Source organism: Panthera onca, chromosome X, assembly GCF_046562875.1.
Source record: "Panthera onca isolate mPanOnc1 chromosome X, mPanOnc1 haplotype 2, whole genome shotgun sequence".
Classification (NCBI taxonomy): Eukaryota; Metazoa; Chordata; class Mammalia; order Carnivora; family Felidae; genus Panthera; species Panthera onca.
Genome location: NC_138357.1, coordinates 86,833,284 through 86,857,849, shown reverse-complemented (window position 1 = coordinate 86,857,849; position 24,566 = coordinate 86,833,284). Strand labels below are relative to the sequence as shown.

At 40.3% G+C, this 24,566-nt stretch overlaps 1 long non-coding RNA gene across 5 annotated transcripts in view; it reads left to right on the top strand.

Moving 5' to 3' along the window:
- LOC145713622 (uncharacterized) overlaps nt 1–24,566 on the top strand; it is a 171,952-nt gene that overhangs the window by 28,045 nt on the left and 119,341 nt on the right. The window contains exon 1 of one of the 5 annotated variants that reach the window (XR_014136659.1): nt 5,582–5,647. The exons of the other annotated variants lie outside the window; for them this stretch is intronic. This is a non-coding gene — a long non-coding RNA (uncharacterized LOC145713622). Of the gene's footprint in view, nt 1–5,581; nt 5,648–24,566 lie in introns of those variants that run through there. 5 annotated transcript variants of the gene reach the window in all.

Genomic DNA, 24,566 nt, shown 5'->3' with positions numbered 1-24,566 from the left:
GGGGGAGTCATGGCAAGCTGTAGGGAAAGTTAGAGGCCTGTCCTGGCAGCTGCAAAAACAAAGCTACAAGAAACTGGATCAAACCACACAGGCCCAACACACAGAAAGCCAGAGATCCTGACCAAATATTGGAGAAGAGGCATGAAACTGTGAGCCTAAGATATCCCATCCCCAAGTAATAAATACTCTTTTATCTCTGCAGAAAGGGATTCTCTATGCCTTTAAGCCCAGCTTGTATCCTTATGATTGTTTTATTTTTTTATTTAAAATTTTTTAATGTTTATTTATTTTTGAGAGAGAGAGGCAGTGAGAACCAGGGATGGGGAGGGAGACACAGAATGTGAAACAGGCTCCAGGCTCTGAGCTGTTAGCACAGAGCTCGATGGGGACCCCGAACCCATAAAGAGTGAGATCATGACCTGAGCCGAAGTCAGACGGTTAACCAACTGAACCACCCAGGTGCCCCAAATGATTGTTGTTTTAAGTTGTAGTTCAGACGGGGCTCCTGGGTGGCTCAGTTGGTTAATCATCTGACGTTGGCTCAAGCCATGACCTGATGGTTCATGGGATCCAGCCCCTCGTCGGGCTCTGTGCTGAAATCTCAGAGCCTGGAGCCTGCTTCAGATTCTGTGTCTCCCTCTCTCTCTCTCAAATATAAATAAAAACATTAAAAAAATTGAAATCGTGGTTCAGGCACATCACTTATATCTGTTTTGATTAGATCTCTGGCCGTGATGTCTTCTTGTTCTACTGGGGTGAATTCTTCCATCTTGTCATTTTGTCTAGGTCACTGTTTTGTGTGTATGTATGTCTGTGTGTGTGTGTGCGTGCGCGCGCGCATGTGTGCGTTAGGAAAGCCTGTTCCATTTCCTGCTCCTGAGAGTAATGGCTGCTCCTGAGAGTAAGAAGAGGTCCTACACTGTCCAGGGCCTGTTGCTTCAGGAAGTGCTTCAGAGTGTGCACTTTTGTTTTGGTTGGTCAGTGCTCTGCAGAGTTTCTCCTTGCCTGCAGTGGGAAGTGTTTGGACCTTGTCCTGTGTGTGGCATTTTAACTAGGTGTGCTTTGGTCTGGTTGTTAAATGAAGCCTGATCTTATTTCTGCTAGAGCTGAAGCTCTGCAGCGCTCTATGGTCAGCGGACTTGGTGCATGTACAGGGTTGGTGCTGGTCTTGTGGGCAAGGATCCTGCTGCACTGCTTCTCCTGTGGACTTGCCCTAGTAAAGATGCACATGAAAGGCACAGGGGGTTGGAACTTGGTGTAAGTGGCTCCAGCCTCCACTGGGGGTGATGTGTTGCTCACTGATGTCTGTCAGTGCTGATGGGGGGGGGCAGAGGGGGCGGGCATGGGAATGGCCTCACCACACTCTCTTGTCCCCAGAGTGTGGAGTTCGTGCCTGCTGCTATTCAGGAAGCCCTCAGAGAAGAGCAAACAATCTCCCCTGTTGTGTCTACAGCTTCCATCAGATCCCTGCCTTCACCCTTTCTGTGTCTGGTGCCTGCCGGGTGGCACACTACTCCTGTGTTTTATCTCAGGTTCATGGTTGGGTTTCAAAACTACAAATTTTAGGGACCCGGTGCAGCACAGACCCACGCTGGTCCTCTGGGTGAGGGTCTCATCATGCTGCTGGTTTGCCCCAGAAAAGCAGTTGCACGATTGTGCAGGGTCCTTGAGTTTATGGTAAGGACCATCGAAAAGCTGGCACCAAGGTTTGCTGCTCCCAGTGGGTGTCTCTGTTCCTACGCTAACAAATGAGGCATCACATTGGTGCCTGCCTGCTCTTCCCCGCTACACCCCCACACCAAGAGGCTTTGTCACCTCTCCCAAATGCACTCCAAGAAGGAGAACTGTCTCTCCCAGTGCGATCCAGGGGATCCTCAAATCATGCTTTCTGCTCCTGGGACTCCATCCTCCTTTCCTACTGGAGCACCACTGTGCCCCCCAGGCTCCACCCAGCAGTGGTGCAGACTTCTAAATCTTCACACTTTGAGCTCTGTTGCTTGTAAAAATGATAATCAGCCGCTTTAATTTTCCCAGTCAGTGGTTTTGGGGAAATGTTCTCTTGTGCAATCCCCTGTGCACTGTTTTCTCTCTGTTTCTCTCTCTCTGTCTCCTTTCACTGAGATCAAAGCTCCCTTCCCTCTGCAGCACCCACAGTTCTTTTCTCCCCGGAGTCATGCCTCAGCACCTCTTACCTTCCACAATGTGGCTTCTTTTCTCCCTCTAGTTTTGCAGTTTGTTCTCTCAGCATTCCTATTGATTTCTTGGGTGTTCAGAATGATTTGATATTTATCTAGCTGTGTTCAAGGGATGAGGGGCAAGCATAGGAAGTCCCCCTACTGCTCTGCCACCTTAGCTCCTCTTTCCTTAATTCATTTTAATAGACTTTCCCACTTGCACAACTCAACCATTGTGTCTGGTCTTGCATTCTTTCTTATAAGACCAAGAGCCTTTGATGATATCCCAGGGATGAGCTGGATGAAGGCCTCAGGGCCCAGGGATCTCCCCCATCCATCTGGCAACAAAATAATAACCCAGAGACATATTGTTAATTATTATCACACTGATTTGCTTGGATGCAAAACACTAATAATAGATTGATTTTATCTAACTTTGGGTTTATCTACAAGAAAGATGAGAGAGGAAAGAAGGAAAACCATAGCCATATTTGGAAATGGTGAACATTGCTTTCCTCTTGTTGGGTGAGCTGGCAACCAGCAAATGGTCAATTGGCCTTGGACAGCAGCCTGGCTCCTTAAGGAAAACGAGTTTAGATGTTTATGGATTCCCAGATGACCTTGGGAATTTAACTCTGGGCAATGTGTGATAGGCTGTGTTTGTGCTACATCTGTCACTGTCTTCTTCAACTACCCCTCTCAGTCACTCAGCACCCAGCCAGGTTCCTTCTGATGCTGATTATGAGTTAACCATTGCTTTGGGATCATGACTATGCAGCAGCATTTAAGAACCTGGCTGTTAGATGGTGAAGGAGAGCAAAAAGCCTAAGGACAATAGTAAGTAAAGTTGGAATCCACTGCATGTCCAATTTCTTAGTTTGCCTAAACCCAACCAGGAGAGCAATTACAAGGATTAATTAGGTCAACATTAGCTACACAAGTGGGTTTTTAGTTAATTGATTGTTCCGCTTCTCCTAAGGTATTTATTTGGTACAATAAGATGTGTTACCTATTGCCCAGACTCCACTTAGGCTGGCGAGCAAATAAAACTTCTGTCTGGTAAATTTATGCTCATCTATTATATTTCTAATGCTTGAGCTATTTCTTTTGCTGTTTGAGCCAGAGTCTGGTATAAATTATGGATAACATGATCTAGTTCAGGAACTCCTAGCCAGAGTATAAATCCTTGCACCAATCAGTGAAAGTGTCTTGCATACTTCCTGGTAAGGGAATATCAAAATATTAATAAAATGAGAGCACAGGGAAGTTCAGTTTTGAATGCTTGGAAAGACTGAATGACTATACCCAAAGTGTGGGGCATATTTTAATGTGGCAAACATAGGAAATCCATCTGATTATACCAAGAACATCTCAGGGCTGCACACTGAAGAGGCACAAATGTATTGTTTATGGTATCTCTGATACTGCCTTTCATGTACTTATGAGTGCATACCCGGGAGTTTAAATGCAGTACTTACAGTTCAAAGGACCTGAAAGGGTCCTTTCCAATGTAGTTCTAAGGTGGAGTTTCACTGGTGTCTGTCTCTTCTCAGTAATCCCAGTCTCCCCAAAACAAATCATGTAAAGGTGTATCTGGGGTATTCTCTTTAAGAGTGAAGCTTGCACCCGGTGAGCATATGATGTCATTTTTGACAATATTTGATAAGCTTATGGGTCCTCCTGGAATCATTTCATATGAGGACCTCTGAGGATTTTGAGATGAGGATTGCATTATCGTTACAGCTAATGGTTAGATTTCAAGTCAGGGCACATTAATCTTTTGTAGAAATTTTGATGATTTTGATTTTTAAAAGATCATTACTTCATTCAATTCTGACATAGTTTTACAGGTCAGTATGGACAAGGAAGTTTTTACTTTAATGAAGTACCTTACACAGTTTCTTAAGTATTTCACCTATAAAGTGAGATTCTTTTTTTTTTTTTTAATGTTTATTTATTTTTGAGAGAGACAGAGACAGAATGCAAGTGGGTTAGGGGCAGAGAGAGGGAGACACAGAGTCTGGAACAGGCTCCAGGCTCCAAGCTGTCAGCACAGAGGCCGACACGGGGCTTGAACTCGTGAGCCGCGAGATCATGACCTGAGCCGAAGTTGGCCGCTCAACCAACTGAGCTACCCAGGTGCCCCTAAGGTGAGATTCTTTAGCACTAGCGAGTAATGAATATATTATCCAGGCGGGAAAACCAAAATCTATCTATTATTAGTATTTGTCTGTTTGTTTGTTTTGGCAACATAGTATTAGCTTTTTATCAGGGGAAGACTTCCATCCAAGCATAAAACTAACAAACCGTTACTAAAGTGTTGTAGGGATGGAAAACTTTTCCTCTACCCTTATATATTCATTGAATGGGGCTTGTGAATTAAGCTAACAAAAGACAGATTAGCAAGAGAAAAACCAGTGGGTTTTTTTTTTTTACATGTGCAGTGTATATACATGCAGAAGTGCTTATTGATAAGTAACTCAGAAGGGTGATTAGAATTGGGAGGCTTACATACCTAACTTAGTAGGGAAAGGGAGAGGGAAAAAGGCTCTTATAAGAAGAACAAATAGGTTTCTTTAGGAATGACAAATGGGTGTTAGGAGAATAAATGGGATATAACAAAGTTTGTGATGTTTGTTTATGCAGATGCAAGTGGTCTTTCCCTCTTCTTCATGGCCATGAAACTTCTTAGGAAAGGGAATTTATGCTAGGTTTATTCTTGGTCTCTCTCCTGGGAGGAAATCTGAAGAGGGAATTTATGGCAGCCTCATTTCCCAGAAGTTGCTGCTTTGAGTCAGATAGTGGAAACTCTGTGAGAAATTCTTTCTACATCTGTTAATTCTCAATTGCCTTCAGCTCAAAATAATTTTTATGCCAAAGTGGCAGATTTTGGGGTGGCATATTCTAATCCCCTTCAGTGTTTTTCAAAATTTTGTTTTTGGGCTGAAGGGTAGCAGAATATGCCACCCTAAAATTTGTCTCTTTGGCATGAAGATTATTTTGAGTTGATTTTTTTAAGAAAAAGAAGACACAGAGGAATCTCTGAAAGCAGAGTTGAAGTTACTTTTTTGTAAGGGAAATTTAGATTTGTAAGGGAAATCTCCATTTGTAAGGGTGTCTCCCTTACAGGAAGAAAATGATGACTACAATTTAAGAAACTCACCATTAGAGACTATGCCTGACTTAAATCTGCATAATAATCCTTACTGTATTTTTCCTGGTAACCTTCCATAACTGCTCCCTCCCAACACCTTTCTTTTGTCATTAGCTGAAGATGGAATTTAAGCTGGTGGGTTGGACCATTTTGGGAAATTTTACTGTTTTTCTGGGTATCTCCCATGTATATGTGAGGCATACATATTATTAAACTTCTGTTTGTTTTTCTCTTATTAGTCTTTCTTTTATTACAGGAGGTCTCAGTCAAGAATCTAGAAGAGCAGAGGGAAAATTATTTTTCCTCTCCTACAGAACAAGTGAGTAAAACCCATTTGCAAATGTTCAAATGGTTTTTGAGGCAAGTGTTCTGAGTTTTGCTTTTCTTCATAGCTTTTCCTTGGTTATGATAATGACAGGGCAAGATTTGGCCATCTTTCTTTTATTTAAAATTTTTAATGTTTTATTTATTTTTGAGAGAGAGAGAGAGAGCGTGAGCAGGGGAGGGAGAAAGAGGGAGACACAGAATCCAAAGACAGGCTCCAGGCTCTGAGCTCTCAGCATAGAGCCTGACACAGGGTTCGAGCCCACCAACTGTGAGATCATGACCTGAGCCGAAGTCAGAGGCTTAACCGACTGAGCCACCCAGGCATCCGATTTGGCCATCTTTCTGGAGTGAAATTTCCTAACCAATATTTTTGTAAAATTTGAACCACTTTATCTTTACTATTGTGAATAATTTCACAGAGAAAACAAAAAATGTCTGGAGATGGTCTCTGGAAACATTAACCAGCCATCTTGGCAACATCAATGCCTATCATTGTGATGAGGGATAGAAGCAGAAAAATGTTCACTTTTAGCCTGGAAGGCTGACCTATAGTCTGCATAGTTCCGATAAGGATCAAATACATGCTGGTTGCTGCATTCCTAAAGGATCTCATGAATGCCTGTAAATCTCACCGATAGTTAACATCAAACTGAATGATAAGCACCAGAGAAATCTTGTGAAAGTAGTTTTATGAGTAGAAGTTCAAAGAAAACCTTTATGATCTAATACTCCCTGCATGTTCTCTCCCCCTTGAGCATGAAGCATATAACCACAGGCTTCATACAACAAAAGTGTAGCTCTTTCTGCCTATTGGTTCTGTTCCCATCCTACTTAAATAAACTTACTAAGTTGCATGGCAAAACATCTCAAGAATTCTTTCTTAACCGTTATGCTCAACTATCCTGCAACAATTGTACACATGATAGTTTTGAGATGGCCACTATTTCTTTTCTTCTGAGGAGGAAGATTATCATATTTGAATGAGACTTTCAGGATTCATGAAATCACAATGAGCAAGCCCTTTCCCCTGTTGGACAGTTACCTTTGCTTCATTATAATATTTAAAGTCTTTGCCCTAGGAGTAGCATAAGCCTCATTAACATAACATAGGATGCAGGTGTAGGCATGTTTTCTACTTATGCCTGTGCAACTTTATGCCCACATTTACATGCTCTGAGAGCCAGTATAAACTGGATGGTGTCTTGGGCTCCTTATTTCAGGTAAGGAATGCAGGGTCTTGCTTACTTTTGAAACAGCACTAGGAGTTTTTATCACTGATTTAGTTTCTGATATGGTTAGGCTAGAGACTTGTAAGTTTTTACATTCTCTTTGTTCCCTTAAAATTCTTAACTACTGAGGTTTTGCATTTCTTTGTAATTCTGATACTTCCTAGGAAGTTCTGCAAGAAGTGTACTTGGACAAGTAGGGTATAGATCATGCAAAATGATTTCTCTTGTGTCACAAAAGCTGTATATTATCTTTTTCTGGAAACCTCTAACTCCTTCTGCTTACAACAGGCTTATGATAAACCCCTGATTTTTGAGCAAGTTTGCTTTTATGGGAGGAGCTTAGACCAGTTAGGGATGTCCAAAGTTGAGCTTGCTACAAGGCCTGCTCAGAGGAGGAAAAGGTCTACTGTCATATTATAGCAGGATTCTCACACAGAGAGATGGGACACCCAGGCTTTCTTTGTCCAGGAAGCGTCTTCATTTGTGCTGGCATGAGCTCAGTGGGTTAAGGCTTAGCCCAAAAAGGCTAAGCCCTGAGTGCAGCAAGGTATAGCCTTTTATGCAATTTCTACTTCTTTGTCTCCTATATATGGTGACACATATAGTCTGATTGGACACAGTCAAAGTTACAGAGTCAAGTCAGAGCTATGCATATGTGTATGGGAGTTGATTGGGCCACGTTGAACGTTGCCTTCCTTTGTTATGGAAAGGCCTCTACCACATTCCTTAGGGAGGGGCTCTACCACAATATGAACCCCATATTCATATTGGGGTTAGACAAATCACAAGTGGTTGAAGTCTAGCAATAGGACCTGCATGCAAGATAGGTCTTCAGCACCTGTTTTTTTCTGAAGACCAGTGTTTCTTCCATCATTAGAATGGAATGCAGGTAAATTGGCAGATAATGATATCATGATAATATTTAATTATTTTAATGTTTATTTTTGAGAGTGTGAGAGAGGGACAGAGCACAAGCAGGGGAGGGGCAGAAAGAGAGCGAGACACAGAATCCAAAGCAGGTTCCAGGTTCCAAGCTGTCAGCATGGAGCCCAACGTGGGGCCTGAACCCACGAACTGCGAGATCATGACCTGAGCCGAAGTCGGACACTTAACCAACTGAGCCACCCAAGTGCCCTGATATCATGAAAATATTAACCAAACAATAATTTGGTTGTATTCTTTGTTTTTCAGTAATACCAAATCTATCTAGCATCCTTAAAAATGGAGGAGAGGCAATATATACAATACTTCACATACATAAACTACATGTACCAACAATATATTATACCTTGCCCTACATTTAGCAGAGAATGTTATACACAGTTCCAAACTTTTTTCTGTAGACATCTCTCTTTAAAAAAAAAAAACTGGCCAGCAATATCGTGGTTCATTTGATTTGATTCACCCCTTTTCAAATCTCTTCCCTCAGTGACACTGCAGTTGTTCCTGACCCTTCTGTCATCATGCGTGTTTCTAAGATCCCATTTGCAGGTCATGGCTTCAAATGTGCTATAGGAAGGAACTAGACATACAAGCTTGTTAGAAGGTGGTGTGTGGGGGGAGGAACTCCAAATCTGAATGAAGGCCCAGGGCAATGAAATTGTTCAGCTTTGGAGGATGGGCTGTGTTAATGGATATTTCTGAGATCCATTGTTTTGCTTGCATGATTCTTGCCTTCCACTTTGGTCGAGGTGGCTGTCAGACTGACACCTCAGGAGGACATCACTGCAAACCTTACGTCCACTAGTCTTGTGCAAGGTCCTTGTCTGGGAATTTCAAAGGAACACATGACTCTGAATTCTTGGGAACTCAGTCTAATTTGGGATAATGAATCCTCCTAAGAACAAAGCAACACATCACACATTCATCACATATGAAGTGGTTTGACACTGAAAGAACACATTTATAAAGATTTTCTGGAAGAGATATAGGTGCAATCAATTTTCTTTTGAAAGAGTGACAGATAAGTGTAGGGGAGGAAAAATTTCTCCTTATTCCTTTCTAGGTTTCTTGCCTGGACTAATAATTAAGTTGACATAAGACAGATTAACAGGAAAAAAACCCAGATTTCTTAAGTATAGGAACCCCATAAAAATATGAGACCCAAAGGGCAGCCAGGTCATTAGGCTTATGTAACATTTTGAGTTAAGGAAAGAGGTAGGTGTCTGGGGATGCAAAGGAGAAAAAGGCCATTCACAGGAAGGTGAGAGAAGATGGTTGGAGAACATTGTCTTGTTATGTAGATAAGTTTCTTTGGTAAAGGGTATCTCTTGTAATAGCTCTCTTCCTAGTACAGGCCCACTATCCAATGTAAATTTAGGCAGTTGAGGAAGAGGTAAAGAGCTTTTCCTGAATCTGCTGGGTTTTGATTGCCTTTAAGTTAAAATAATCCTTATTCCAGAGAGGCATATTTTGGGCTGGCAAAATCTCTCTTTCATGTGCTTTGGTGAGAGCAGGAGAAGGCTGTTGAAATATAATTTTCAGAGAAAGGTAAAATCATTACTCTCATACAGATGTAAAAGTCAACACATGTTAAGGAAATAATTTAACTCCTATTAAAGAGAACCAGAACCTTACAGTAGTTAAAGCAGTAAAAACAGACTTTATTCAGGAACTATTACATTAGGGAAAAAGAGACCTCAATGTAGAAGTGAGCTCAATTCTAAATACAACAAAGGAAGCTGGAGATTTATAGCCTAGGAGCAGAATGAGGGGATCAGTGGATGGAGAATTACTGAGAGGAGACATCAAAGGTAGGGAGATCTTACTAAATTGAGCTAATGGGATTCTTACTGAAAGAAGCCAGGAGGATGGGATATCAAGACTGGGGGATTCTCGCTAAAATGATTTAGAATTTTTGCTACAACTGGGCTATGCAGGTCCCCCAAGGATGTCAAGGCCTAGCTGAGAAGAGGGCTCAGGGAAGCTTGACCAAAGTTTGGCCAAGGAGAGTCTTTGTCACTTCTGTGATATGAGAGAACCAGGCAGATTTTATAATTGGTTCAAAGGAAAGGTCAAAACTGCACAGATTTATATGAAGTAAAGGAACATTGAGACAAGTTGCAAAGGTCCACAAAAATCATTTTGCCACAGAGGGGATGAAGCTAATTTCAATTACTGCCAAACAGGACAGAATTTCCATATATATCAGTTACCTACAGCTTACAAAGAATTGCAAAATAGCTCAAAGACAATGACTAGGGCTAGAATCTGATAACCCTGATACAGAGTTTTCCATTGAAACACAAATATTTCTCTATAAGGAGCTTTGGCAAGGTGATTGGAGGGGTTAAGAGCAGAGAAATTAAAAGAGGAGGAATTTAGGAAGAGTACGAAAGCCATTAAAGGTTAATCTATTTGGTTGGACTTGCAATATGATCAGTAGGAGATGCAGTGGTTTTTTTTCAGAGTGAAAAAGGTTTCATTTCAGATTCTCTAAATCCTTAATGTGTGAAGATCCCATGTCTGCATATTTGATCCTAATGGCTTTAGGATTCCTATCAGCTGATTCTAGCTACTTCCAGTTCCTGTGGTTACAGACCTTTTCACTGAACCATGTCTTCTCTGAAGTTGTTCTTTATGAGGGTTTTGAAAACCTTTGGACAGCTTTGAGCTGTATGTCCAAAGGTTTTGAAAACCTTTGGACAGCTTTGAGCTGTATGGGTGGGGTGGGGAGAGAAAGATGATGAGAGATTTGGTTTATTTCTATGTTGGCTTTTATTTTTAATGTTTATTTTTTGAGAGAGAGAGAGAAAGAGGGAGGGAGAGTGTGAGTGGGGGAGGGGTAGAGAGTGAGGGAAGCACAGAATCTGAAGCAGGCTCCAGAAATCATTATCCGGTGCTTTTGTTTATCATTTTATAATTTTGGAGGGGGATTTAAAATTTGCTTTTTTTCAGATTCTGTGACTAATGTCTTGCCTCTTTTTTTTAAAAAAAAAATTAGATTTATTTATATTTGATACAGAGAGACAGAGCACAAGTGGGGGAGGGGCAGAGAGAGAAGGAGACACAGAATCTGAAGCAGGCTCCAGGCTCTGAGCTGTCAGCACAGAGCCTGATGCGGGGCTCAAACCAATGAACCGTGAGATCATGACCTGAGCCGAAGTCAGATGCTTAACCAACTGAGCCACCCAGGTGCCCCTGCTTTTATTTTTAAAATAACTCTGTACTCCTTGTAAAGTTTTCCCTCCGAACAGTTTTTCCTCTGCACACCTTTTTCCTCATCATTTTAATGTCTGCAGTTTTGTCTGGTGAGTCGAAAGGAATGGTCAGAACTTCATGAACCACCTGCCAGAATAGAGGGACCAAATTATGTAGGCGGGGCCCCTAGAGGGGATAGTAAGGTGAGAGGAGGAATGGGAATATGGGTAAGCATGGTGAGGGGGCAGGGAATGTGGGAGAAACATAAAAGACAAGAGAGCTAGGAATGGCTTATCATGACAAATGGTTTAGTCAGGAAATGGGAGCCAAAATTCCATTCCTGCTAGAACATTTTGCTCAAAAAGTTTTTGGATGGAGCTACAAGGGACGAAAAAGTTTTCCTTGACCCTCTTAGGGTCCCTAGCTAGGTCTGAAAATTAAATGGACAAAGACAGATTAACAGGAGAAAAGCATACACATCTGTTTGATGTATGTTTTATGTGGCATGGGAGCCTTAATGAGGCCCGACCTAACATACTTGAGTATTTTTATGCTAGGTTTGATAAGAAGTAGACTGTTGTAGAGGAATATGATAGGCAAGGAGTATAAAGTTAAGTGTAGTAAACTGAGGGAAACTTAGCAAGGCCTGTTCTTTCAGATTCTTCTCAGCATCCTTTGTCTTTAGATATAAGGATGCTCCTTTCCTCTGGGTACAGGAGGGCACCTCTCACATGAGAGTCTTATGACCTGCTTTAGGAGAGAAGGATGAGGGAAGGTGCTTTTGCTGCTTTTTTTTCAAACTCCTTCAGCTTGAAGTATTCAATATGCCAAGGTACCATATTTTGGGGTATTGTGTCCTGATCCCTATCATAGCCAAGAATCTTTATTCTCTTTTTTTATGAAAAATTTTTTTATTATAAAATTATCTTTATATTTCCTTCTATAATAGAATTCCCACAGAAATATTATGATTTATGGGATTTGAAGGAATATTTATGTATACTCATTGAGTCATTTTTTAAATGAGATATAATTGGCATATAATTATATGTTTAAAATGTGCAATGTGTTGATTTGGTACATTTATATATTGCAATGTGTTTACTACTGTAACATTAGCTAATGCCTCTATGATGTCACATAATTATCATTTTTTTTTTGTGGTGGCAACATTTGAGATCCAGTCTCTTGGTAATTTGAAGTATATAATGCAGTATTGTTGACTATAATCACTATGTAGTGCATTAGATCTCCAGAACTTATTTATCCGACATAATTGCAGCTTTGTACCCTTTGACCATTTCTCCCCACTTCCCCCCAACCCCAGCCCTGGTAACCACCATTATACTCTCTGTTCCTATGAGTTTGGCTTTTTTAGATTCCACGTATAACTGAGATCATAGAGTACTTGTCTTTTCTCTGACTTACCTCACTTAGCATAATGTCCTCAAGGTCCATCCATGTTGTTGCAAATGGCAGGATTTTCTTCTTTCTCATGGCTGAATGATATTCCATTGTGTGTGTGTGTGTGTGTGTGTGTGTGTGTGTGTGTGTGTATATATATATATATATAACATATCTTTTTTATCCATTCATCTGTTGATGGCCAATAACCATATATTGGTTATTATGAATAATGTTGCAATGAACATGGAGGTGCAGATATCTTTTCAACGTCCTGTTTTCATTTCCTTCAGATATACACCTAGGAGTGGGATTGCTGGATCATATAGTTGTTCTATTTTTTTTAATGTTTATTCATTTTGAGAAAGAGAGAGAGACAGGGTGTGAGTGGGGGAGGGGCAGAGAGAGAGGGAGACACAGAATTTGAAGCAGGCTTCAGGCTCTGAGCTGTCAGCACAGAGCCCATTGCAGAGCCAAAGTTGGACACTTAACCAACTGAGCCACCCAGGCACCCCACAGTAGTTCTATTTTTAATTTTCTGAGGAACCTCCATTCTATTTTTCACAGTGGCTGTACCAATTTACATTCCCACTAACAGTGCATGAGGGTTCCCTTTTTGCCACATCCTTGCAAACACTTGTTATCTCATCTTGATGATAGCCATTCTAACAGGTATGAAGTGATAGGTCATTGGTTTTGATTTGCATTTCCCTGATGACTCATATTGAGCATCTTTGCATGTACCTCTTGGCTGTTTGGATATCTTCCTTGAAAAAAACATCTGTTCTGTTCTTCTGCCCATTTTTACATTGGGTTGTTTGGTTTTTGTTATTAAGTTGTAGGAGTTCTTTATATATTTTGGATATTAACCTCTTATCAGATATAGGACTTGTAAATATTTTCTCCCATATCTTAGGTTACCTGGGTCATTTTTGGTTAGATGACATTTCTCCTTTCTTTTTTTGTGAGTAGAGCAGGAAAAGCAACATGAAACTCAAATATAAAGCCAGAAGGCTCAAAAGCCACATTTGTGTCTTTGGCTCTATTTAGGCAATGGTCACAGAGTACCGTTGGTGTTCAGATGACACCCAATAAATACTATGGTCAGCTTCAGTTTGAGCTCACAAGTGACAAAGACTCTGTTTGTCCTTGACCAAACTTTAGTCAGGCTCCTCTGAGACCTCTTTTCAACTAGGCCTTGTCTTTGGGCCCTGTCTTCAGTTTGCTTAGTCCAGGTGCAACAAGAATCCTGCTAAGTTAGTTTAGAGAGAATCCTCTTTTTTTTAAGATTTTATTTTTAAGTAATCTCTATACCCATCATGGGGTTCGAACTTACAACCCTGAGATCAAGAGTTGCATGCTCTACCAACTGAGTCAGCTGAGTGCCCTGAGAATCCCCACTCTTGATATCCAATCATTCTGGCTTTCTTTCAGTAAGAATCCTGTTGAGTTAGTTTAGCAAGAATCCCCCTACCCATGATGTTTCCTTTGAGTAATTTTCCATCTACTGACCCCTCATTTGGCTCAATGGTTATAAATCTTCACTTGTCCTTGTTATATTTGGAGTTGAGCCCAATATCTCTCCTCTATGGTGATAGTCTTGACGCACTTGAAGGGGTCCAGAATAAGCTACTGTGGCATAAAAATTGTTTTGAGAGGAAGGCATCTGAGTTCCTGAAATCTCTTATCTGCCTAAAAGCAGAGCCTCCCAAAAGAACTCAACTGTCATAAATCCCCTTCTTGGGAGCAACCAGGGATGATTGGCTCTTATCAATGGAGATGAGAAGTCTCCACAGGATGCCTGAACAGGTGTCATAAAACTACCATATCTCCTATCTGTTCTCCTAAGGGCCTATTATCTTTCCAAAAAGTCACTTGTTTTTCTGTAAGTACCCTTATCCTGCACCCTTCCCCTATCAAGATGGTGTATAAGCCCCAAATTTTAAATGCCTCCTTAAGTCATATTTTTCTGTGATGTACACACAAGAATAAAAATCTGTTTTACTCTTGATAATCTGTTGTAGGAGAGGAAAACAAAATCTGTTTCTTCTACTCATCCTGGGTTCATTGGCTGGGGCTCTGCAAATTAGACTGACAAAAGACATACTAACAAGAGAAAAACAAATAGAAGTTTATTAATGTGTACATTTGAAATACACATGGGAGAATACTCATTGATGATTAACTCAAAGGGGTGGTTTGAACTTGGGCTTATATGGCATCTTGACAAGAGAACAACACATTTTTTAGAGGCGTGACAAGGTAAAGGAAAAGGACTTTGAGTCTGTAAGGGTGGCAAATTATGAGAAGGTAAATATATGGAAGAACTAATGGAAGATAAGGGCTAGTTAGAAATGTTTGCTATGTTGATTTTTCTGGTGCTCTCTCTGGGCTGTTAAGTCTAGAGTTGTCTCTGGTGATTAACTCCTGTCCTTCCTCATAGAGAGGAGAGGGGGAACATCTTTACAAATTTATGTTCTACTTGTAGACAGAGGGAGGGCAGAGAGCTTTTTTTGTATCTGCTTCTTCTCACTTGTCTTCAGCTTAAAAGAATTCTTATGCCAACATAGCATATTTTGGGATGGCATATTCTGCTACTGTTCACTGTCAGTTTAATTTGCAGTCTCCCAAGCACTGAAGCTAAGAGAGTAGAGGGTAAGTTTTTCCTCCCTGATTGATATACCTATTGCAATAGTTCTGACTAAAGTCTTCTGTAGCATGTTAACAAGTGTCAAAATCTTTTTAACAGATGGGATTTTAAGAGTCTATAAGTTACTTCCTGCCTGAGGTTCTTCCTTTTCCTTAAACATATCCTTATGTTATAAAAGCTTATTGTCATCTCTCTGGCATTATGCTACCTAGGGTATTAGGTCAGCTACATTGGCAAGCTCATTTTATTGAATTAAATTTTGGTATTTTTAAAGCTGTTATTTTTGATGCCTTTTTCTTACTAACCATTCCCAAACTGGAGATACTAAAGTGAAAAAGAACACTTTTCACCCATTTTCCTTGCTCTTTTGAGTTAACAACAATGGTTCAGAATACATTTCAAGTTTCAGACAAGTAGTATTTATTGAGAAGTTAAGTGCATGGTTATTTCCATGCTGGCTTTTTGGGAGATTCCATTTTTTAAATTATTTATTTATTTATTTATTTATTTATTTATTTATTATTTTTTAAAATTTACATCCAAATTAGTTAGCATATAGTACAACAATGATTTCAGGAGTAGATTCCTTAGTGCCCCTTACCCATTTAGCCCATACCCCCTCCCACAACCCCTCCAGTAACCCTCAGTTTGTGTTCCATATTTATGAGTCTCTTCTGTTTTGTCCCCGTCCCTGTTTTTATATTATTTTTGTTTCCCTTCCCTTATGTTCATCTGTTTTGTCTCTTAAAGTCCTCATATGAGTGAAGTCATATGATTTTTGTCTTTCTCTAATTTCACTTAGCATAATACCCTCCAGTTCCATCCACGTAGTTGCAAATGGCAAGATTTCATTCTTTTTGATTGCTGAGTAATACTCCATTGTATATAGACACCACATCTTCTTTATCCATTCATCCATCGGTGGACATTTGGGCTCTTTCCATACTTTGGCTATTGTTGATAGTGCTGCTATAAACATTGGGGTGCATGTGTCCCTTCAAAACAGCACACCTGTATCCCTTGGATAAATGCCTAGTAGTGCAATTGCTGGGTTGTAGGGTAGTTCTATTTTTAGTTTTTTGAGGAACCTCCATACTGTTTTCCAGAGTGGCTGCACCAGCTTGCATTCCCAAGAAAACCATTGTTTTATACTTTGCTGAATACAATCCCAGATATGTGACTCTGAGTCTACATATATGTAGACAGAGTTGTTTGCAATTTTGTATAAATGGGGTAACAGAATCAATGTATGATATTTTGTAAACTTGATATCAGTATCTTTGGGACCTACATGTTTTCAGGAGAAAAGACCCAATCTTTAATGAAAGAAAAACAGCTTGTGTTTGATTTCTACAGTTTTATAATATTCACCATTTTATATGAAGAATAAAAACAATTCTAGTCTTAAAGTACATATCCCAAACCAACAGGTCACAGATTTTTTATTGCTCTTTATGTCATTACCTTTTTTTCCTTTGTTAATTGCAAAGCTAATAAAGAAATAGATTAAAATAAACAAAAAATATTTAAGTGGAGGAGAATTAGGCTCCACCCCTTGGTGAGGGGATTGTAAATGAATTTGAAGATGTTTTACAAGCACCATATCCTCTAACTTCTGCTTGATTTTGGACAATGCATGTGTGTAGGTGTGGGTGGGAAGAAGTGGGCACCAGCAGATCAGAGTGTAGTTAGAGAGAGAGTTTGTAGGTATTTATCTGTCCATTCTGCCCCTCTAACTCTCTCCCTCCCTGGCTGTGCATCTGTCAATGACTCTGGTTTTCTACCTGTATCCATAGCTCCTGTCCACTGGCACCTCTTCTGCTTGAATTCTCACGGATTCCAGTAATACTTCTTCTTCCCCATGCCCCATTCACCTCAAGGGATGGTAATGGCTTCTCCCTGTTGCTACTCCCCAGGTGTCTCAGCACCCTTAACTTCCTTTAACTCTGTTAAAACCTTCAACCGAGTTTAAGGGCTTAAAGTTTAAAGGTTTGCATGGTCCATTAATTCAAGTCTTTCAATTTAAACACTTTGAACCATCTTTTTTATCACCATTAAGCTGACTAATTCAAGGGACTAAAATGGAGATAAAAAGACTATTGGGGGGATGTTATAGTGGTACAATGAAAGATGATAAAGGCCTGAGGGTAGTAGATGGACTCCAGATGGATTATTAAGTAAATTTTGCAAAACCTTGTGACAGATCATAGATTATAGGACTCATGACTGTAAATCAAATGTGTAAGGCGTCTGTGTCAAGAAGAGCAGGTGGAAGATTAGGACAAATCAGGCAGTTACCAGAGGTCAATGTTTTGGAGGTCACAAGGCAGAGCTGATGACCCCAGGAGCCAGATATGTCCACATGAGCACTGATCCTAAGCCAGAAGTTGTTTGGCTCAGTCTTTTCTTCTTGTTAGAGTTGCAAGAATTAAATGAACTAAAGTCACACAAAAATGCTTTGAATATTGTAAAATGCTATATATGTGTGAATTCCAATGGTAATTGATATTATAATTACAACAATTATTGTAATTATTTCTGGGTATTTATATATGTAACTTAATATATTTTGATCATATACAGAAGGGAAGTTGAGTTCAACTGAAGAAATGATAGAAATGGTATTTCCCCGTGGCTCTTTTTGTTAAACTGGAGAGATTCTATCATTTAAGATCCTCTCTTTTCCACAAATGCTTATCCTTGTGTCTCTGTCTACGCATTGTCACTACTTACTGTTCTTTACCTTTAAGGAAGGGGACAGTAACACAGACGATCTTCCACAATCGCATTAGTGTCCTTGCAATTTCTAACTCTCATTCCACGGGCAATGAGAACAAAGGTAGCTAAGTAATTTGACAGGTGTACTCAGGAGAAGCTACAGGTTGGTCCAATGTAAACAATTGAGCAGATACTATGCAGATAGATAATCCAGTTAACATCCCCACTCCCTATATTTTAAATTGTGGTAAAATACACATAACATAGGATTTATCATCTTAACTATTTGAAAAAAAATAATGTTTATTTATTTTTGAAAGAGTGAGAGGCAGGGCGTGAGCAGGGGAGAGGCAGAGATAGAGGGAGACACAGAATCTGAAGAAGACTCCAGGCTCTGAGCTATCAGCTTGAACTCATGAGCCATGAGATCATGACCTGAGCCGAAGTCGGATGTTTAACTGACTGAGCCACCCAGGTGCCCCTCAACTGTTTTTAAGTGTACAGTTCACTAAGGATATTCACACTGTTGAGCAACAGGTGTCCAGAACTTTTCCATCTTCCCAAACTGAAACTTTATACCCATTGAACACTAATTCCCGATTTACCCCTTCCCCAGCCGCTGGTTTTTGGTTCTTGTGAGTAATGCTGCTAGTCAGCACTTTCATAGGGTCTATATTGCAAGGTTTGTGTATTATGTATTTTTGGTCTGTATTCAGGTGTGGAGTCTCTGAAATCTTTGAGGGTTTGTGTCCCAAGGTATAACTCTGAGGTATTCAGAATCCTTTTCAGGATGTGAGATTTTATTTTATTTTATTTTATTTTATTTTATTTTATTTTATTTATTTATTTATTTATTTTTAGGATGTGAGATTTTAAAGTGCTTTCATTGTCTGTGTTCCAAGGTTTGAATCTGAGATAATTAGGCTTGGATTCAGTGTATGCGGTCACTGAAATTCTTTAGTCAGTGTTCCATGATTTATGGCTGATTTATTTGGGAGGTCTAGGTTCAGGGTCTGAAGTCTTAGAACTTTTATTTTTTATTAAAATTTTTTTCAGCACAGAGCCCAATTCCAAGCTTGAACCCAAAATCATGAGATCATGACCTGAGCCAAAGTCAGACGCTTAACTGACTGAGCCACCTAAGCACCCTTGAAGTCTTAGAACTTTTAGAGTCTGTCCAAATTTGGTTGTGAGGTATTTGGTGTCTGAAGTCAGAGTGTGAGGTCCTTGAACTCACCCAGTATCTGTGCTCCAAAGTTTGAATCTGAGGTATGTGGGGTTTGTGTTCAGGTTGTGTGCTGTCTGAAATCTTTGAAGGTCTGTGTTTCAAGATATGAGTCTGAGGCAATTGAGAATCTGTGTTCAGGGCCTCCTGTCTCCAAATTCTTGAGGCTCTGTTCCATTGTGGGAGTTCAGGTACTTGAGCATGTGTGTTCATTGTGTGAAATCTTTGAATATTTGAGGGTTTGTGTCACAAGTTTGGATCTGAGGTATCTGTGGGTCTGTGTTCAAGGTGTGAGGTCTCTGAAATTTTATTTTATGTTATGTTGTGTTATTTTATTTTATTTTATTTTATTTTATTTTATTTTTTATTTTTTTGAGAGAGAGACTACAAACAGGGGAGGGGCAGAGAGAGAGAGAGAGATGGGGGGAGGCACAGAATCCAAAGCAGGCTTCAGGCTCTGAGCTGTCAGCACAGAACCCGACTTGGGGCTCGAACTCATGAACCATGAGATCATGATCTGAGCCAAAGTCGGACGCTCAACCAACTGAGCCACTCAGGTGCCTCGAGGTCTGTGTTCCAAGTGTGAGTTTGAGGTATTTGGGGTCTGCTTTCAGGGAGTGAGGTCTCTAAACACTTGGAGGCTCTCTTCCAAGGTTTGAGTCTGATATATTTGAGGTTTCTGTTCTAGATGTGAAGTCCCTGAGCTGCACAAGGTTCTGTGTTCCAAGGTTTGAGTCTGAGGCATCTGGGGGTCTTTGTTCAGGGTTGAAGTCTCTGAACTCTTTGAGGCTTTCTCCCAAGGTTTGAATCTGAGGTATTTATTTATTTTTTTCAGGTTGCAAGGTTTCTAAATGCTTTGATGGTCTGTGTTCCAAGGTTTAACTATAAGGTATTTAGATGTCTGTGTTCAGGGTTTGAGTTCCCTAAATTCTTTGAGGGTGTGTTTCCCAAGGCTTGAAACTTAGTTAACAGGAGGATCTTAATTCATGGTACATGGTAAATAAACTCCTTAAGGATCTGTTCCAAGGTTTGCATCTGAGGTATTTGGCGATCCAGGTTGAGGATGTGGGTTATCTAAAGTATTTGAGTGTATTTTCTTTTTTTTTTTTTAGGTGTAATTTATTGTCAAATTGGCTAACATACAGTGTATACAGTGTGCTCTTGGTTTCAGGGGTAGATTCCTGTGATTCATTGCTTATATACAACACCCAGTGCTCATCTTAAAGAGTGCCCTCCTCAATGCCCATCACCCATTTTACCCTTTCCCCACCTCTCCCCATCAACCCTCAGTTTGTTCTCTGTATTTAAGAGTCTTTTAAGAGTCTATTTTCTAAGTTTTGAATCTGAGGTATTCTGAGTCTGCATCCAGGGTTGGGATTTTCTGAACTCTTCTAGGGTCTGTGTTGCACGAATTAATTCAGAGATATTTGGGAACTGTGTTCAAATGTGAGGCCTTCCAGGGTCCACCCTATGGTTTGATTCAGGGATATTTCAGGTTCAATATTTAGAGTTAGAACTCTCTGAACTCTTTGGAGGTCTATGTATCAGGTTTTGAGGTTTATGTATTTGGTGAAATCTGGTCAGGGTATGAGTTCTGTTTTAATACATGTTTTGTTATTATTCAGGTATGGTAAGGCCAACAAATCAGGAAATGACTGTTATTGAGAAGATAATTTTTTATACTTACATATCCCAAGAGAAGATGGAATGCTGAACTATTCAGTGCCACATGGGGAAGCACCAGGGTTAGTCAGGAGGCAGAGAGATGAGGAAATTGTGAGCAAGAGTTTTTATTGTGGTTTTCACTGAAAGGAGTAGGCTAGGCAGGGTAATTAGTTTTGGATTTGGCTAATTTGAATAGTTTTAGTGGACTCTGTTTATAGGGGCTGTCTCTGGTTGTCTGGTACCTGGCCCTGGGTGATTAGGGCAGAGGAATAGTGGTCTGCAGTGTGAGAGCCTGGGGTATGGGCTGTGGATTGGTTCATTTATATTTGAAAAGTGCTCTCTCAGGCAAGTTGTTTACTGTTTCTAGGACTTGACTAACCTTGGGAGAGGCAGTCCCTCCAAGGTCAGCAAATCATAAGAATACAAATGTCAAATCATAAGAATACAGAAAACAAAAGACATGGGTTAATGTAGGATCTCTGAAATCAGTAAGTGTGTTTCTCAGTGTTTGAGTCTGAAGTATGTGGAGTCCTATTTGTTACTGGTGTAAGGTCTCTGAATGCATTGTTGGTCTGTGTCCTATGGTTTTAGTCTGAGGTGTTTGCAGTCTACGTTCTGGGTTTGAGATATCCAATCTTGAGGATCTGTGACAAAGTTTCGATGTAGGGTGTTTGGGTATTTTTTTGTTGTTGAGGATGTGAGGTCTCTGAAGTCTTTGAGGGTCCGTGTCTCAAATATTGAGTCTGAGGTGTTTGGAAGTTCATGTTCTTGGTGTGAGGTCTAAAACTTTCTGTTGTTTTGAGTCTGAAATATTTCAGGTTCTTCATTTAGTATGTAAAATCTCTGAACTCTGAGCATGTTTGTCCTCAAGATTGAGTGTGATATATTTGGAAGTCTGAGTTCAGGGTTTGTGTTCCCTAAATGCTTTGGTGATCTTTTTTTCAGTGTTTGAGTATTAGGTGTGAGACCTCTGAACTTCTAGAGGTTCTGTGTCTCAAGTTGGGTTTGAACTATTTGGGGCCTGAGTTCAGAATGTGTGGTCTTTGAACCCTTTCATTGCCTTTTTGTTTTCTTTCTTTTTTAAATTTTTTAAATTTTTATTTTTTTTAATTTTTTAAAAAAATGTTTATTTATTTTTGAGAGAGAGAGAGTGAGAGAGACAGAGCTTGAGAGGGGAAGGGCCAGAGAGAGAGGGAGACACAGAATCTGAAACAGGCTCCAGGCTCTGAGCTGTCAGCACAGAGCCCGATGCGGGGCCTGAATTCACGAACTGCAAGATCATGACCTGAGCCGAAGTCGGACACTTAACTGACTGAGCCACCCAGGCGCCCTGCCTTTTTGTTTTCAATATTAATCTGAGATTTTTGGGATCGTCTTCAAGGTCTGAGGTCTTTGAACTCCTTGAAAGTGTGTATCCTAAACTTTGAGTCTGAGATATTTGGGGTCTTGTTCAAGGTATGGGATTTCTAAATCTTTTGATAGCCTGTTCCAAGGTTTGAGTCTGAGTTATTTGGGGGTCAGTTTTCAAGGTATGATATCTCTGCCCTCTGTAGTGTTCTGTTTCCCAATATTTTACTCTGAGATATGTAGGTGCTTGTGTTCAGGGTATGAGGTCTGTGAATTCATTGAGGGTTTATGTCCTCAGGTTTGAGTCTTAGGTAGTTGGGGGTCTGTCTTGTTGGCATGAGATCTTTGAATTCTTTAAGTGTTTATCCCAAGGTTTGAATCTGATATGTTTGGAGTTATGTTTTCAAGGTGTGATGTCTCTGAACTCTTAAGGTCTGTCCTAGTGTTTAAGTTGAGGGATTTGGGTGTCTTTGATAAATGTGTGAAGTCTCTGAACTCTTTGAGGGCCTACATCTAGTAAAGTAAGAATGAATCTAGATAGGACCCAGTATTTACCTAAGGGCTTTCCTATGTGTCTCACATATTTTTCTTTGCTGAATTATGAAAAACACTGACCCAAAATGGGAGAATTCCCCCATTGGAGGGGCACAGAACCCCTCTGAGGCCCTGAATGCTACCCCACAGTATAGTCTTTGGGTTCAATCCATGTGAAAGGCTGCTCTGAGAACTTCACCTACCATTTAATACTGGAAGCTCTGCCATCTTAGGAGGTTAACTCAAGAGTGGGTCCCAGACAACCAAGAAGCAATCTGAGTTCTGCTCCTTGGAAGATTGTGTGCTAATGATTCCTAGGGGTATAACCCAAACTGAACCAAGAGAAAAATCAACACACATAATACCTAGCTAAAGCCAAAGCCTAATGTTACATGAAAATGTCCAAATAAATGCAAAGTCTAGTCCTGATAGCCCAAATGTTTGGCATCCAGGAGGTATTCAATATATACAGGATAAATGAATGAATCCAAGTGGCGGCAGGGTATGGGGAAAGAGCTCTTTTTTGCCAATAAAGTGCTCTGAACTTACGGTCTAGCTTTGCCTATTATGTCTTATGTGACTTTATGTAGGTTAATTCATGCTTCTGAACTTCAGTGTCATTTTTACTTGTAAAACATCATTATATCAGCTAGGTTTATTGAGAAGGTATGGAGATGGCTTATTTACACCAATGGAGGACCTAAGTATAGTGCCTGGGCCAGAGCAAAGCAGTGCCAAAAGCCATTGTTATGAATAAATTATCACAACCCATGCCTCTAGGTGCTGCTATGCCTTTGGAGGCCATGAATGTGTGGTGCTCACTTAGTCAGTGGTTTGTACTCCTGTGCTCCTGCACTTCCTAAGGTTGGCATTTTCTCTGTTGGCATTCATCTCCTGGATCATCACACAAAACTTGACCACATATTAACCACTCTTTTCCAAGATCATCTAGCATCATTTCTGCAGTAACTCTCATAGTCAGGACACAGCACATATATTGTTTCTAATTCTTACAATAATAATAAAGTGGGGATGTGAAGTCCATTTAGAGATTTGGAAAGTGAGCTCATAGAGGCTAATAAGTAACTTGCTCCAAGTTACATAAAGGGCCAAGTTACCATAAAGGGCAGCAATTGGTGGAAGGGTGGCAGCAATTGGTGGAAGGGCTGCAGCAAAACTCTAGCATGTCCATAGCAGATGCTATCTCAGAAGGGACTACAAAACACGATCCAGGAGTAAATTCATATATTTCAGCTAGTGTGGAGCCCCAGCTTCAGAGCTACCCAAGATTTGATGAATTGAGATCAGTGAGAAATAATGCAGTTTCAAGAGAATGGAGTGCATTTATTTTTCTTTTGCTGCTTTCAAGATTTTCTCTTTGTCTTTGGCTGTCAACATTTTTTTTAATGTTTATTTATTTTTTTTAATATATGAAATTTACTGTCAAATTGGTTTCCATACAACACCCAGTGCTCATCCCAAAAGGTGCCCTCCTCAATACCCATCACCCACCTTACCCTCCCTCCCACCCCCCATCAACCCTCAGTTTGTTCTCAGTTTTTAACAGTCTCTTATGCTTTGGCTCTCTCCCACTCTAACCTCTTTTTTTTTTTCCTTCCCCTCCCCCATGGGTTTCTGTTACGTTTCTCAGGATCCACATAAGAGTGAAACCATATGGTATCTGTCTTTCTCTGTATGGCTTATTTCACTTAGCATCACACTCTCCAGTTCCATCCACGTTGCTACAAAAGGCCATATTTCATTTTTTCTCATTGCCACGTAGTATTCCATTGTGTATATAAACCACAATTTCTTTATCCATTCATCAGTTGATGGACATTTAGGCTCTTTCCATCATTTGGCTATTGTTGAGAGTGCTGCTATAAACATTGGGGTACAAGTGCCCCTATGCATCAGTACTCCTGTATCCCTTGGGTAAATTCCTAGCAGTGCTATTGCTGGGTCATAGGGTAGGTCTATTTTTAATTTTCTGAGGAAC